The sequence below is a fragment of the Lolium perenne genome, chromosome 4 (genome assembly GCF_019359855.2).
Source record: "Lolium perenne isolate Kyuss_39 chromosome 4, Kyuss_2.0, whole genome shotgun sequence".
Classification (NCBI taxonomy): domain Eukaryota; kingdom Viridiplantae; phylum Streptophyta; class Magnoliopsida; order Poales; family Poaceae; genus Lolium; species Lolium perenne.
In genome coordinates, this window is record NC_067247.2 from 377,912,498 (window position 1) to 377,917,465 (window position 4,968).

The 4,968-nt window shown below is 43.5% G+C and overlaps 1 long non-coding RNA gene across 1 annotated transcript; it reads left to right on the forward strand.

The window, feature by feature from the left end:
• Nucleotides 1–1,042: 1,042 nt before the first annotated feature.
• Nucleotides 1,043–3,885, forward strand: LOC139830730 (uncharacterized). Its single transcript, XR_011744097.1, has 3 exons — nt 1,043–1,433; nt 2,503–2,617; nt 3,826–3,885. It is a non-coding gene; the product is annotated as an uncharacterized lncRNA (long non-coding RNA).
• The last annotated feature ends 1,083 nt before the right edge of the window (nt 3,886–4,968 follow it).

The window sequence follows — 4,968 nt, forward strand, 5'->3', positions numbered from 1 at the left end:
CATTTCTCCGGTGACAACAACTTTGTTCGGAGAAATTTCACTCCCCGCTGATCCTTGGCACTTCCCTAGCCAGTACCCTTCCCTTTCTGTTGGCCAGTACCTGAATTTCTAATCAATTCACACGTTGTGTGAATCCGTCAGCCATCTATGGTCCCCAGCCTTTTGAATGCACCTCAATCGTTTCATGTACCCATACCAAAAGAGTGACTATGATTTTGAAATTCAAAGTTGCTCTCGTTGGATAATCATTTGTGCTTCTACGAGTTACACTCTCCAAGAGTGCCTCGTTATGGTATCAAAGGCAATTTAACTCCTCGCTACCTTGTCCCTTCGTCAAGCGTGGAGAAATTGTCTACCAAAATTTGAAACTTCTTTTGTCTCCTCCGTTACCTTGACGTGTTTCATGTTGGTTAGTTCAAGAGATGTTTTTGAACATTCCTTCCATGAGTTAACCATGAAATACTCGATCTTCGTGAAGATCCATCGTTCCAGAGTTGTTCCCTCTTTCCTTTAGGTGCAGTTGAGCAACAACCTCAAGGGAAGAAAATGAAGCGCTTCATTCATGGTGTCGTGGATCAACTTCTTCAACATAGAAGATCGTCGTGGTATCGACAAGCTTGTTGAAGGACGGTGTAGTCCTTGTTACCTTCTCTTTTCCTACCTTAGGAATCTCGGGGACGAGATTCTTGTAAGGGGGATAGAGTTGTAACATCCCTGTTTTGCTAAACATAATTAGGAGTTGTTTTGTGCATCATGAGCATCATGTAATTTGCATTAAGAAAATTTTGCAAATAAATTAAAGTGGAAACCCTAGGTTTATGCAAGTCTTTCTCTATTTGAAATGTGTTCACATGTTTGAAAACCTCAAAACAAAAATGTGTGGACTTTCAACTTTTATTAGGAAGGCCACTAAATATTTTATATAAAGTTTGCAGTTATTTTGAATCTCTCAAAAGGTTGCGAAAATAGAAAATGATATGGAAATATGGCCTGTTTTTAAATTTCCCCGGAAATCTCCAAGACATAGGGGGTTTCGAAAACCCACCCCTTGTCTTCTACCTACAGCCACACAGGCTCCTGCCTGTCGCCGCCTGCGTCGTCGATCCCCGAAGGGATTCGCGCCGCCGCTCGCCGCCCCTGGGCGGGGATAAGCCTCCACGACGCCCTGCCCTCTCCCCTCACTCACCTTCCCTTCCTCGCTCACTCGCGGAGCTCTCCTGAAACCCTAGCACGGCTGCCGTTCAGCACCGCCGCTGCCGGCCGCCCGAAGCTCCGGCGAGCATCCTGGAGGCTTTGCCTTGTCAGGTGCTACCTCCACACCGAAGGAATCGACGCGGGTGGCCAGGAATCGACGCCGCCGTCCGCGTCTTCCCGAACGTCGGCTGGCCGTGTCATCGCTATCTGACCTCTCCGGCCACTCCATGGCGTTCATGGTGAGCAGTCAGTTCTCCCGAGCTTATCTGTTCTCTCTCTCTCTCGATCAGGTATAGCTGGTAATGACCACTTCATATTCAGAATCATCTTCGTACAGAAATTTCCGTTGTTTGCCTGCTGCTGTTGGTTTAGAGGCAAACCAGTTTGGTACGTGTGTATGTAAGCCTAGAAGATGCACACACAAACATCAGTTTCTAAACACATACTCCGGTTTGTAAGCACGCATATGTTGCTGTTAGTAATCCTGGCCAGAGATAGAAGAAGGTTCAGCTTTACATGCTCCTGGCCTGCAAATACGTATCAGGTCATAGTGTTTGTCATGGCAGCTAGTACACCTTCTGTAGAAACTAAAGTTCGGCTACACACACTTTTCGTTTGAGCACTTGTTCCTGTCAATATGATCTGCTAGTACCATATTTCTGAGTGATGTTTAATACAACTTCAGGACTGGTCGTCAATCTCTGAAAAAAATAGTAAAAACACACTCTAAACTTAGACTTGCTGCAGCGTTACTCTGTATACAGTTATCCTAGCTAGTTTCAGGATGTCAGGTTAGCTACAGCCATACCTTCTGGAAGTGACGTTTTCACTAAGTTCAGCACAGCCTCGGCATGTGTAGTCGAGTCCAGACTAAACCATGTCGCTTACTGGTTTCTGAGCTGAGAGGAGTACCTAGTAGCTGCCTTCTTTGAAACTCGTTTCCCCCTGTTGCAGGAATTTCAGGAAATGTGAAACCTGATAAAATCCATAAGTAATTCATACTTTAACCGAAAATTACAAACCAGATATCATAATGTTCAGAAAAGTGAAACCTACCTATTTAAGTTATTATCATGCATTTTTGAACAACTTCAATTAACAATTTTGTTAGAATAACGAAATACCACTTTATGGAAGTCATCGAAATGCAATGTTTTTATGCACTTGAATTCCATTTAAATTGATGATGTATTAGGGTTAGTTTCCATACCTTTAACATGTCATATCATCATCCTTGTATGAGCATTGCATCGATGCCACGTGTTGATTGTTTTACCTTTCCGGTGTTTGCTTCTTCGCGATCGATAGAGTACGAGTCCGAGACGATGAAGATCAACAACACCGAAGATCAATAATTGTCCACCGATGAACAAGTCAAGCATGGGATCTTCGAAGATCCACTACATTTTTGTCAGGGACAAAGGCAAGCCCTAGCCTGGTTCATATATGATTTTGAAATGCTTTTACTCTGGTTCCTACATATTGCATACGATTCAACTGTCTTTTATCGATAGGTAGAGTTACCCTATCTATTGCATGTTCCACCCTTGTAGCCTCAAATACCCTGATCCACTGCTCCTAGCACAACTAGGTTTGGCATGTGTGCATCGCTAGAGCCTTTATATCTTTATGCTTAGCCATGCTTAGTTTGTTACGCTGCAACTCCGGTCTTCGGACTGGAGCCTTACAATGAAATGAAACTAGCATGACAGGTTGACGTGGTAAGTATAGAGATGTTGATAAACATGATTAAAGGCTCAGACGAGAGGCCACATTGGGATGTGGTGGGTTGTTTCGTTTCTGCCGACCCTAGGAACCGAGTTCTCGCCTCTTGAACCAAGATTGAGCGTACAACCACGCGAGGCCCTATTATGGTACCCTCTCGACTCACTAACTTGCCTAGTAGATTCCATGAGTCACATAGTTTGCGCGTTATTTGGACATATGCATCGAAAATGTTTGCGAAAAGGTGCATAGCATACAGGTAGGTAAGCGTGGCCGTGGTGGCTGGGGTTAGAGTCCCTGGGGAAACCCACCTCGCCTCACATCGTTAAGGACCGACTTCGGGACTTGACCCGTTACGGCGGAACAATCCTTAGCGCGTGACTCATGGTCTCGGCGACAGCAAGGTAAAGGTCGTGGTCGACCACCCTCTGCCAGCTTTCCAAGGAAGAGAGCTAATAGCTTGGCATTAAGAGTCGGTTGGCACGTGTGGGTAAAGTTGTGCACCCCTGCAGGGTTAAATCTTTTCGAAAAGCCGTGTCCACGGTTACGGACGACTTGGGAACGGACGTGGAGATCATAGAGAACTTTAACCTGATCGTAAAACTTGGCAACCAATGTGTGTTTACGGACACCTTCTCCGGGTGTTGAGGGGTGATCCGATGATAGTGGTTCGAAATGATGAAGATTGGTGGATACAATATGATGATCAATAGAGATAGAGTTGTCGCTCTCTTATCCCCTTTAAAAGGTTCTGAGTAGTCGAGCTTCTCCTCTCTCTTGTCTTACAAAGGAAAACTGGCTTTACGCAAAAGAAGCTCCACAGAAAGCCCGCATATCCGCTTTGCTAAAAGGTTGTACTAAGTCTTGCTGAGTCCCTGTACTCAGCTTTGCATGCTTTTGTTTCAGAAGAAGTCGCTCCAACAGATGGTGGTTTCTAGTCGACATCGACGAGTAGCTTGGGGTTCCTGTGGCACTGGAATCTATGGGCCGGGACGTCGCCGTTATGCTCCTGGCCTCTTAGGCCTTTTGCTATCTTGCTATGTCTAATAGCATAACTTTGCTTCCGTTGATTGATGTATGCCAGGTCAGTGACCTCTGCTTGTAATACTTTGGTTCTTCGCTCAGTTATGAGCTGGTATTACTTTTTGAGTCGTAGAGTCACTGTTGTGTTACGATTCTCTCACTGTAGTCTCTCGAGCTCTAGGTTAGACTTATGTCAGACGAAGATCTGGTATTTGTCTAACCCTGATCCCGGGTGTGCCACAGGTAACTATGTATTGAAAGCTTATAGCAAATAACTTAATGACGTGATCTTATGCTACGCTTAATTGGGTGTGTCCATTACATCATTCATATAATGACATAACCTTGTTATTAATAACATCCAATGTTCATGATCACGAAACCATGATCATCTATTAATCAACAAGCTAGTTATACAAGAGGTTTACTAGGGACTCCTTGTTGTTCACATAACACACATGTATCAATGTTTCGGTTAATACAATTATAGCATGGTATGTAAACATTATCATAAACAAAGATATATAATAACCATTTATTATTGCCTCTTGGAAATATCTCCAACAGTCTCACACTTGCACTAGAGTCAATAATCTAGTTTACATTTGTAAAGATATAACACCTTGGCCTTCCGGTGCTTTATTATGTTTTGCTCACGGGAGAGGTTTTAGTCAACGGATTTGACATGCTCAAAACCGTATGTATTTTGTAATTCATTTGCGTCTCAACGCATCACTCATTTCCAAATGAGTCGGCATTAAATATGTTTGGTCTTCTGGTGGAACCTTAATTCCGCGGTCTGAAATATGTCACTAATATTGTCACACACAATATAGCTTCAAAGTTCTGACTCTGTCGGAACTACACCAAGTTCTAAAAGATCCTTTGTCATTGTCAAAACAATGACATACTCTGCCTTCTTTTGTAGAATCCGTCACAATATTTAGAACTCTTCTAAATCTAGCATAGACAACTTCTAGCTCATTGTGCTACCTTTTAAACAACACTTAGTCTAATTTGAAATTG